This window comes from Dromaius novaehollandiae, chromosome Z (assembly GCF_036370855.1).
Source record: "Dromaius novaehollandiae isolate bDroNov1 chromosome Z, bDroNov1.hap1, whole genome shotgun sequence".
Lineage (NCBI taxonomy): Eukaryota > Metazoa > Chordata > Aves > Casuariiformes > Dromaiidae > Dromaius > Dromaius novaehollandiae.
The window spans coordinates 61,695,212-61,707,824 of NC_088132.1; positions in this window are offsets into that span (position 1 = coordinate 61,695,212).

The following is a 12,613-nucleotide window of genomic DNA, read 5'->3' on the forward strand; positions in this document are numbered from 1 at the left end:
CCATGCCAGCGGCGCGTGAGCTGCCCGTGCGGGACCCCGTCACCTTCTGGCTGGCCCCAGCAGCCTGCAGCCTCCGCCGCGGGGCCGGTGCCCCTGCCGTCCCTGAAGGAGGCGGGGGTCCGGCAGGGCTAAGTGGTTTTACCCTGGAAAAACCATAAATCAAAATTGTTTTTGCCAATTCTGTTGATAAACGTTGCTGCAGCTCAACAAACATGACAAGGCAGCACTGAAATAGTGTAGCAAAGGGCAAGGCAGATTTAGAGATAGGTGTTTTTCTTGTCTTGGGTTGGAAGGGTTGCTTTTATATTGCCTTGTTTTTTAAATAGAAACATAAAATGAGAAGATGTTGTCCTAACAAGTTAGGCTTTACTGTAGGCAATTAGAAATGGTCAGGTCGTTGCTGTGAGCCACGTATTAATTGGCTTGAACCAAAGCAGACACTGTTAATGGCCATGTCCATCCATGCCTGTTGCTTAGTCTCAGTAGCATCTGTATTTTCAGAGACCTGGTAGGATCGAAAATCCCTCAAGCCTTGCATGGGTTATAGTAGTTTCAAAGTGGGGAGCGGGAACATTTTTCCAGGGTTTGTGACCCAGAAAATTGAAACAAATTTCCTCTTGAGACTTTGTACCATATTTTTTTCTGAGAGTTTACTGAAAACATCTTACGGAAATAAAATAGTGAATTACAGTCTACGCATCTGATATTTAAAAGACACAAATGCCTCATTTTAAAATATTGTCCTATCTGAAATATTTTTACCTACCACTATTGCTGCTTGTCCCCTTCAATACTTTTCTCTCTAAATCAGAATTAGCCTCATCCCCTTATCCCTTTACTACTCCTTTTTCTTTTGCCCAAATCCACAACAAGTCTGTTGTCTGGCCTCAGGCCAACAGATGAAATCGAGGGGAACTTTTACAAAGCATGTAACAGGTGACACAACCCTTGGCAAGAGCGGGCGCAAGTTTGCTCTCTAACTAGGCATTCTTTACGGAGCCAAAATATTCAGCCAATTTAACAGAAAAAAGCAGAGTGGTCTCCCTCTCACCAGGTTGCAGATTTTAGTAGAAAGCAGTATTTGAGGCTTCTGAACAATGTAGTTGAATTTTAGCTATGTTTTTGTTTAGCTTTCTAACAGAATCCTGATTTTTTTTTTAAGAAAACCAAAGTTAGCTTTTTTTCCCCTTTAGTGAATCTGTAAAAGTAGCACTAGTTGGAAGGTCTCTCTGGCTAAACAGCTATAATGCTATGGCAGTATGTCCTGTGCTAGTTTTCTGGCAAGCCAGCTGTAAAATGTAATTGTACCTACAGGAGTGGGACTAGATAGAAAAAAAATCTTCATTTAGGCCAGCAGGTTGCATTTGTTTATCTGTGAAAAGAAGGACCTGCATGTTATCAAATGACTGTACTGACACCTCCAGTTATATCTGTCTTAAATACCTACAAATTCTTTAATACCAATGAAGGCATTTAGAAAAGACCTTGACAATAGACAGATCATGAGTCAGGCAATAGATGTAAATACTTAGGTCATTTTGATTTTGTTTTGAAAGACTGAATTCAAAGGAGGAGGAAGTAAGCCAAGAAAAGTAGGCAATTTATATTTAGTGCAATGCTTATAAATACAAGGACAATTTATGGTTAAAAACAATTCAGTCCCAGAGGATTAAGGACATAGTACAGTAGCTTTTGCGATAAGACTAAAAAATTGAAGCAGAATGTATGACCTCGTTTTACATTTTAAAAATAATGTTCTTAGCAATCTACTGTATGTTGCAGATTTAGCATAGCCAAAACCTTTTTGGCTGATGGGAAATAAAGAACCTCTGAGAAAACTCAGGGCGGAGGTGGAGCTTAGGTGTCTCATCTCTGAACATTGGATAGGTTATCCATGAAGGAAAAGGTTTCAGTTTAAATGAGGGGAAAATAGTAGCACATTTCTGTGTTCAAAATTTTAAAAAAATCAATAAACCTGCTCACAAATGGTCCCATTAAATAGGACTTTTCTGGGGGAAAGTGGAAGGGACATTTGGAAAGTTCTGTCTATCATGACCGATTCACTCCTGGTATCTGTGCACAGTTCCTAAGCCCAGGTTCATTTACAAGCTATTTAAGAGCAAATTGGTGGGCCATTCAAGGTGACTCAATCAAATTCAAGTGATTTGAAGTCACTGACCTAAGCCATGACTGAAAATCAATAAGCGTGATTCTGTATTCCAATTATTGCCTTAAATAAATTAGGCTTTTAGTGAAAATAATCCCGTTATAACATATTAACTTTATATAATTTATATGTTGTTTGATATTTCTTAAATAATTTTTAAAATAATGTCTATATAAGTTAGCTTTTGACAATTTTTACATTTTTATTACTTTAAAATGATGAAAAACACATTGCTTCTGTAGAAGTTTACTCTTCACAAGTCACATTTGGCTGGAAATCAAAGGGCAATCAGAATATGCAAGGCCAAAAATTGTTAATTCAGTAAATATTCTGATTGCAGTAAACATTTTTCAACATAGACAAAAGTTTGTCAAAAATATTTTGCCTTTAAAATTAATCAACAAGATTAATCTACATCATCTACAATCATCTACAAGAGAAATAACATATGTGAATTAAATGTCACCACATCCTTCAGGTTTTTAGACTGGTAAATATCATTCTCTATCCTCTCCATATAGTATAGGAGGTAAATATGCTGTATTTTCTTTTCTTGGCTCCTGATAAGGTGTCAATTTTGAATGACCTAGCTATTGAGATGAACTCTGTAAATCAACTAAAATGAAGAACATATCGGCTTTGAACTTGTAGAGCTATTTACTGATGCCAAAAATCAGATTTAAGCTGTGGCTGTAGGCCATTGGCTAGTAATTTGCATCAGTCCAATAGACTGAATTCTTCAAGTCTTCTTTGGTCTTGTTTTTTAAGTTGTTTTAATAAGAAATAGACAGTTTAGGTCTCATAATCAATATTTTTAGTTTAAATTATGAATAAAATGTAGAAACTGATTCTTTTTAAGCCAGTGAGCTACCATTGCCTTTTCAGGTAAGTCTGGAACATGTCAAGTCTTATGGAAATACTCAGTTGTTTGTCTAGAATATAACATTAAAAGCCTGTAAAGAAAAAGTTATCCTTGCTGTATTCAAAGCAAGATGAGAAAATAATGGAAATCTTACAATATCGTATCTGTAAGTATTGCTTGTGAGGTACCCAAAACAAAAGGCTTTGCAGCATTCACAGCCTGTAAACGTCAATGGTGGCGTGTGTGTGTGGAAACAGATCATATATGGGCAAGAGAATGAGGCACTTGTACGTGGGAGCTGGAAGACTTCAAGAAAGAAGCAGATAAGATCAGAAGAAATCAAAGTTATACAAGCTATTCTCCACCTAAGAGTAAGGGAAAGACAAGGAGACAAAAAGAGGAAGGAGTGAGAGCTCTGTAGTGCTGCTGGCTTTCACATCCCAATGGATCTGAAGAGGCTGAGTATCCAAGGGTGGTATTTTTCTCAAGCAGCTGAACTTTTGAAGCTCCTGAGGTCTGTCTGTCTCTGCTTGTACCTTGTTGTGTCTTGTAGGCAGCAAGGTATGACCATTGCTTAGGTTTTGCTTGTTTATGCACAAGAGGATGAATTATTTTATTAGTATAAAGGAGCCATTTTGGGCCACAGCAGTGGCCCAGCTGTACGCTCTCTGTGACTGTAAGAAAATCCTTCACAGCCTACGTGGCATCTTCCTAAACCCTGGGCTAACACACAGAGGTACCACTTTGTGGAATAAAGAGTAAGTTATCACGTCTTAGAAGCATTCAGTGGGGCAAAGATCCCCTGACCCCTGGGGCTCTCAGTGAGGACTGAAGCCCTGCACGGGCTGGCAGGAGGGACCACCGTCCGCTGGTACAGGCCTGCCAAAGAGAAACTCACCGTCATCACCACCACCATCACCACAGCAATCGTCACTGAGTGCGGTTTCAAAAGACAGCATTGCTTTTTTAAAGGGTTGAAGTCTGTTATTTTTGAAGCTTGTTCTAATTTACACAGTAGGAAACAGTGACGGTTTCAGTTCCTGAAAAGCAGAATATCTCCAGCTCTCAGAGGCCGTTCCGGGCTTCTTCCAGCCCCAGCCACTCTGCTGAGCTTGCTGACGAAGGCACCATTTAATGCTAACTGTGATGCTGATTTTGTAAATCAACACTTACCCAGCAGAAGCCTGGTTCATTTTAATTTTTTTTTTTTTTATTTTAAAACAATGTCTTCTCACATGGCCAACCCGCAGCCTGGATAACTAACAATTATTTCATACTGGCTTCCAGACTGGCATCCTATCTGCCTCTGCTCCCCTTCCTCACTTCATACATTAAAATTTCTGGTAAGAGAAGAAAGAGTGGGAGGATTTTAAGGCTGGTGGAGCAGAAACATGGGAAATGAAGGGCAGAGCTGAAGTGCGCAGCAGGGAGCTGGGGCAATCACTGACGCGGTTGTTGCGTGAGGAGAAAGTGGCCATGCACGAGTAGCAGGCCAGACCTGCACAGAAACGCCTGGGGACAAAGGGATCTGAGTCTGGCCCACTTTTTGGGGCTCTATAGGACATTTTCAAGGTAAAATTCTCATGAGCTGTGAAGGGCCCAAAAGCATGAATAATGCGATTGGAGAGGAGAAGTTGTGAGAAGTGAGGATATCTTTCCTTAGACTAAGCAGTGTTAGCTGGGGCAAACAGAACAAGAATTAGGTGTGCTCATATGTCCTGACATAGGGAACATTTATTTTTTTAATGTGAGAGATACTCAGGAGGTTGCATACAAGAAAATTCTTAATAAATTACATTCATTTTCTACATCTCAGTCACTTGTAAAAAGTTCGATAGGGTAGATGCAGCTGAATGGATATGACCATTCACGTCTGCTTTTCTTGGAGAGGCTGAGGGGCTACTTGCAGGGAAGAAGTGGATGAGGAGCTTTCTACATTAGCAGCCTCTGCCAGTGGGATGTCCCTAGAGGACCAAGCACAGCCTGGGAGCGTGGTTTTCAGACCCCCTGAGTATTGGCACCTCCACCTGCAGGTCAGAGGTACCCAGGACTAGCAGAAGTCAAGAGCGGACTTGCCATGTGAATGACCACCCAGCAATGTGTGACGTGCTGCGGAACAGGGATGGGTGGCTGTCGTCAGGGAGCTGCCTTTGACTCTCCACGCAGTAAGCAGTGTGGGTTCCTGCACAGCCCCATAGGTGAGGGCTGTTTTAAAGTCTCGCCTGTATTTTGGTGGATGTTTTTTCCCCAGTCAGAAGTGAGAAGCATCCAGTTCAAAATTAGTCATCTGTTCTTTTTTTTTTCTTCTTTGAAAAGTGATCAACAAAGTACTGCTGCTGTACTGTGGGCAGAGGGAGTATATTGTTATGTCGGCTTTCATCTAACTGCGGCTGCAAACGTGTGGGACCCCCTGTTGGCAAACCAGCTCTCCGCGCTCATTGAATTTGCTTTCTATAGCCCAATAGCTTGGGGCAAGTGGTACCAAAATTTGTGAAACACTCAAAAGCAAGAGGCCATTTAGAACAGAAACAGCTACGGAAAATAATTGACCAGAGCCAGCAAAGCCCTGCACTAAATTACCGATGACAGATCAAAGGACAACTGTGCAGCTTTGAATATTGTAGCTTTGCATTTTTCTCTGCAATTCAGGCCAAGATTTTCAAAGCTGATTTAAAAATCAAGGTGCCCAACCCCTGCTAATGGCCCCTTTGAAAAACTCCAGCTGCATTTGCTCCACAGTTCAGGGCAATAAAAACCTCTTCTTCTTTTTCCTCAAGACCAGCTGGGGTCAGCAGCTAGTTCGAGCATTTACACCAAAAGTTCAGGAGAAATGAAACTCTATATGTTCATTGCCACAGTAATGAAAAGTAGGGAAAAAAGAGAGGAAATTAGTATCATTTCAGCTGACCCTGCCTTCTACCATGCAGTGCAGGGACTGGAGTGTCCCCTTTGAGATGCTGCAGCACGAGGAATCGCTTCAGATATTCACCCTGCCGGTCAGTGGAGGCATTGCCGGTAGTTTTATGCCTAGCAGAAAACCCAGAGCCCCCCTGGCTTCCCCCTTCGACACTTCACCTGAGCCCCATCCCTCATGGCCCTTGCACTGCTGGGCACCGCTGGGTGCCGGGAGGCGTCTCCTCCACCCCCCGTGACCCGAGGGAGGGACAGAAAGTCCCCGTGCTAGGGAAAGCAGGGGCTCTTTCCTTCCTAAGCCCGAGCGGTGGGGAGGAAGGTGTGTGGAGTACAAGAGGAGCTCAGGCCTCTCAAACGTGCCGACTAATCCTCAGGGAGCACATTTTGCACCCGAAAAGGGGATTAAAAGTACTAGAGTAATCAAGTCCATTTGGTGCAACTATGCCTTCAATTATTTCAGAAAAAGTGGAAAATACAAACTTGACATAGTCCTTTAACCGAGACTTGATAACGATTGGCTTTTTAGCTCCTCATCTTCCCCACACCAAAACCCAAAGGAGATCCTTCGGCTGGTGTAATTTGGCACAGCTCCACCAATTTCAGCCCAGCCAAGACAGTTCAGGCCAGAGGAAACCTGCTCTGGGAACCAAGAAGTGCTGCTGCTATCATTGCAGCAGGGCCTGCGTGTCAAACCCCCTCCCGGCCCGACAGACGCTGGGCACCATGCTGCTGAAAAGGAATGTGCCGGTGGCTTTCCTGTGACCCTGGCTTCTGCTCGAGTCCTGGCAGCCGTTGGTATCAAATATCTGTGTTGCTGTGCTCACAAGACTACCTGTCTGTGAACGTTTCAGCTGCGACTTATTTATTTATATCCCAGATGTTCTCTACTTCTAGAAAAACTGCCGCCATTATTTTGGGAAGGCTGGTATTATCGATCAATAGAAATAGTTTTTCTCTCTCTTGCATGCAGAGAAAAACAGATGCTGAAGTAAAACTTTAAAGTCACTTAGTTCACTCCTCTCCTGATGAAAGTTTATTTCTTTTGGATATTTGAAAATAATTTGTCCAGAAAAGAGAGCTTAAAATAATGCTGTATTCTAGACCGTGTAGGTTTAGAGACCTAATCCACTGTAAAGGATATTGTGCAAGTATACATTTCAAGGCATTGTGTATATATGGCTATGGAATGGGTTTGTATACAGCAGAAAACTTTTTTCTCTTTTTCAATTCACCTATTTGAATAAAAATCATGTGTGCACATATACCATATGAAGCATGTTTGTAGCATCAGTTAGCAGAGTAAACTGAGTTCTTAAGCTGAATTCTGTGGTCTTTTTTTGCACACTTTTGTGTTCTTGGTTGATGTCAGTTATATGTATATCTGCATGACCTCAGTATAAAGCAAACAGTAAAACTTCTACCAGGCCTGACACGTTTTATCAGAAGCTGAAATATGCATTTTTCTGGTGAGGGAGGAAGGCTTTAGCTGATGTGACATTATCAGACAAAACAAAACTTTTCTGCGTCTCATCAGTAGAGATTTCACTACTCCTTCCAGTTAAAAAGAAACATGGGCATTTAATGTGATATATAACTTAGAGTTACTTTTTAGGTTCAAAAACTATTTGATGAATGGAGAGAAGGAATTTAGCTCAGTCTGCAGCAGTAAAACATTTTTAGACAAATATTCATCACAGTAGATAGATACACCATAAGATCTGAGTTCACAGTTTATTCCGGAGAAAAGATTTGCTGTGTCAAGTTTCATAGATTTAGCACAGCCTGGATGAGTTTAGCTTTCAAAATATGATGGATTCATCATAAACTAAACTCTGATCTGTCAAGGGAAATAAGCTGGGTGAATCCTTGAATAATGGTAAAAGAATAAAGATGTGATTATTGCTTGGAACTTTAAACAAACAAAAAAAGATTTCTCGATGCCTGGCTATTTTGATATTTTTCTCATTTAAAGAAACCTGTGATTATAAGAAGCAGCAGACAGATCGGACAGATAAACTGTTCCAAGGGAGCTAAATACCACGGGTTATTTATTAGATCTGAAGCATCAAGGCTCACACGGCTGTATGCAGAGAGTTTCAACTGAAAAGAAACTCATTTCTGATCTGCTCTCTCGCTGATAAACTGTAATTGGGGGCTGACTGAATATGAGGAGGCTTTCATCCTTTTCCACCCAGTCTGACCTGACAGGCCTGGTCATTTCCTGTCAGAAGCCGAAACGGGCTTTTGCAGTCATCAGCGAAATGCACTTAGCTTGCTGAGAAAAAGCACTTGAGTAGTGTCTTGAAACACTTCTCATTTACTAAGCAAAATGGGATGCAGCACACGAGGGAAGCATTTGAAAGGTGGAACAGCATTTTAAATAGAGATTCAGCAGCAGATCATCAACTAATCAGTGCTGCTTATTTGATTATTTTTCCAATCTTTTGTGCAAATGCTATCCAAAAGTCCTCTGACACTACCAACAGCAGGAGTCCTCACAGCTCTCTCTCCCGCTATCAGGGCACAGCCAGCAGCTCTGCATGGGCTGCACTTTAGAACGAGGTTTTTGTATCATGCAAGCACACTTCAAACACATAAGCAGTAAAACTGCGAGCGTCGCGTTGGGTTTGCTGCTGGCCATTGCTCCCATCCCTGTGCGAGGGCTGAGCACGGGGAGGAGAGCAGGAGCTTTCCTGCACCCCGGCAGCACAGGGCCTGGGGCTTGGTGCCTGGCCCGTGCCCTGCCAGCTTTCCCAGGACCTGTGATGGAGCTCTGAGGGCCACGCTGGCCATCTCCTGAGCATGGTGCCAGCACTGCTCACCACCCTGCTGCTCCTGGCCAGGTGGAGCAAGGCAGTGACCAAAGTGGTGGAGCTGCGCAACTGGCCAAGACAGCCGGCCTTGGTACTCACCTTCATCCTATCCTGCCTGCGCAGGTCTCTCTTCCCAAAGCCTTGGGCCACAGGCGTGACTGTACGTGCTTAGCGTCCATCTCATGCTGCATTGCCGTGTCTTCACTTCCATGTCCTGATGTGAGAATGGGTCTTGCTTACTTCGTAAGAGAAACATTGCACAGGTTTTCGACATCCTAAAACCCATCGCAAAGTGCAGAGTCAGCCTGAAAAGCAACATTTTGAGATAGGAGAGACAAGTGGCATTAGTGTCTCAGGATATGCAGACTGTATGTACTGGCACTACCAGAAGAAATAGTTGTGGGGACCTTTGCCTGCACCTTTGGAGACTGCAGCTGAGTCCAAGCTTTCTCTTGCAGATTTTTCAATTCCAGAGAGGCAATAAAACAGTTCAGTTTTTACCGTCACTTTTTGAATGCTCCTTTGTTAACACTGCTCTTCGTGTGGGTTCAGCCTTCTTTTTTTCTACTTGCATCCTCTGCTTTCTCTTCACTCTCCTTTACTTGTTCTTTTTGAGCCCATTCCAGTATTTGTTAAACTCAACAGCACTACTTCCTTTTACATCAACCAGCTCTGTGTTAAATCTTCTATGAACTCTTAACTACTTCACTCATGCTGCTCTCATGGTTGGGACTTCCTGCCATGTAAGGATCCTTCTATTCCGTAAAAAACACTTGTGAAAATCCATCTGTTCATAAAGGAGCCCATTATCATAGACCATTGTGTTTTCTTGCTCTGTGCTGTTGTTAGGGAGACTGTATTGTACAAACTCTGTCCTTAAATCAGAGGGAGTTTTATTGTATTTGCCTTCCATATTCTATTTACTGCAAAGCATCATGTGTGCTTATGGTGCCCATAAACACCACACAATAGTTTTCTTCAGCAATGCACTACAGTGACTAATTGGGAAAGTAATTACTCAAGCTCAGTGAGAAGAGGCTGAGACTTGCTATGCAGGCAATTTATTCACATCTTTATGCGCAGCAGATAGTACTAGAGCTTCCATTAGCCGCAGGGGCACAAAGAATTCTAGAAAGTCGGTGTTGTGCCTATTGTTCACTTAGATTTAAGGTGGAGTCATAAAAACAGCTTGCTCTATTCTAATAAAGTGCCATGTTATGATGTACGATAACGAATAAATTTTATTCAAAGACAGAAACAAGCTGCAAGAGATGGATCTAGATTCCCTCATTATTGATAGGTATGGGATTTAGGATTAAGCATACCTTTAGATACGTTGAAAGGAAGCTGGATAAATATTTACTGAAACTGAACAACATACAGCATTTCTAGAGTTTTAGATCTCTGTTATGCATGGAGGGAGGCAGGGGGAGGTGGGAGAAATGGCACTGGGTGCTTGCAGCCTCTTTTGTATTTTAGAAATCATGAACAGATCAATCCAGTCTCTTGACATACTCTGATATAGAGAAAAATTACAGCTCAACAGCATTCCCTTGCATTGAAGATCTGATATGAAAATTTTATTTTCTTAAAATTTGCAGGCCTATATTGTTATATCTTCTAAGAGACACATGTTAAAAAACCCACTGTAGTTCAAACATTAGCATTACATCAACAGTGGAAGATATACATCTGAGTACAAAATTATTTGTGTATGCATATGACTTCGGCCCTTTGAGTCTGCCTGCTCATCCCTGATCTCCCAATAATTAACACCTGATAATGCTATCTTCTGAGTAGGAATCGTTCTGATAGGGTACATGCTGGGGCAGGAAAATAAGAAGCAATTAAAATGCTCATTTTTACTATCAGTAGCTCCATGGGAGTTCAACCCGCAGGCTTGCCCGGACTGACCTCATTACCTCTGCAGTTTTGACTAACTTTTTCAGAAAATGTATCTGCTTACCCACATTGAAATGTCCTTATATGACAATACCCATCACTTAATCACACAAGAATTCCAGGACAAAATATCCCATTCCCCATCGGACAAAATATAGAGCTAAAAAATAGTATGAAAACAACGTAACTGCCACATCAGTACTCCAGCATATGAAGAAAGAAAAAGGTGGAGAGAGGGATAAAGAGAAAAGCTGGGCATATTTGGTAACTGCATAAGGAGGTGGTGATGAGAAATATGTGCATAAAACTAAGACTACCTCCCAAAGCAGCACAGCTCTTGAGAAGAAAACACAACACTAATTAAACAAAATTACCTGTACAGACAACAAAGCAAGATTAAAAGCACAGCTCTGCTCTAGGCAGGAAAGTGAATAAAAATAGATCTCAGAAGGCTGAGTACAGTTTAAAACCCAGTCTCTCTTCAAGACCTGCTTCAGATGCATTCAGCCCAAACTACAGGTTTCTTTTAGCCAGTCCCCCCCTTTGCCTTGATGCTCTTTCTTTCTGAGAGCATCATTTAGCCCCATGAATATATGTCCTACTCCAAGAAGTTGATCTTATTTATCATTCTTACAATGAATTGGGAGCACTGTGTTTTCATACAAAAGACATGTGGAACTTGCTGTTTAAGACTCTTATCCAGTTTGGCATTAAGGAATTAATTGCTGTTCTAATCCAGCTGCTTCTCAGTGACTGACTGCCCTTTGTGGTGGTAGAGTAATAGATCAGGATGGTCACATATCTGCAGTTGAATTTCTTTTAACTAACAAGTGTCAGCTTATCAAAAAATGATAGCACTGTTATTTAATGCCTCATAGCCCTTCATTAATGTATTCTGCAGCTGCCAGAATTGTGGCCTAAAATAGAATGACAACAGCAAAAAGGATTTCTAGTTCTCCCTTTTCATGTTATAGAAACCTGCCTTGGAAGTGGAGCTTTTAGAGTATGGACAATACTAGAAAAACAGGAAAATTTTCCGTTTCGCAAAACTTGAGTGTACCAGTTGCTCTATTATTGTACTCATCTTTTACTTTCAACTTCTACATAAAAGAAGCTGTTAGGTACATACCAACATAAAGGAAGTCAACATTAAAACTTAAGTTCGCCTAGATGTAAGTTATGTTGCTACCATACTGATTAGCCGAAACCAGTATTTGGTCTGTAAATACTTCTTGCTGTTGAACCTAGGTACTGAAGGAGCCTCTGGCCAATCATTCATAGGCCGTGCTCAGATCTCTGCATAACAGGACTGCAGTGCAATGGATTGCACACAGTTTCTGAGATTTATGTTTGGTTTTCCTTGCTTTAGCCACAGGAGCTAGATTCATGAGCCTGTTACTCTAACATATGTGTGCTGGTCTCCTGGCCTGGTGGGTGATCCTTTTCCATACCACTCAGGATGGGAGGAGGTTGGCAGTTAGTTATAGACAGTAAAAAGTTGTACCTCCAAAATGAACATATGTATTAGTAGAACTATGTGAAATATAAATCTATTTCTTCACAAACGTGTTTCATAGAATACCTGCTTTCTTGTGTAAATATAGCATACTCTTACTGTACATAAGAAGCTTTTTTGGGTGGGAGAGCATGATGGAAAGCTACCTGTATATTAGCTGTCATTTCAGAACGACTCTAGAAAGCAATCCCTTAAATCTCCAACAATATCTTTCTGACAGGTTTATAATCTCTGCAAATTGTTGGTAAAAGCAGTGAACAAACCTGTCAGCAATTCTGGCTCTCACTGCTCTAATTTGTAGGAATATGAAACGTGCTACAGGAAACTAGGAAGCTGCAAATAGCTTGGTAAAGTTGATAAAATACTCTGTGTGGTGATGTACAAGCGTCTGCCAGAGCCTAACGCCGACTGCCATTGAGAAGGTTAGAGAAATTGTTTCA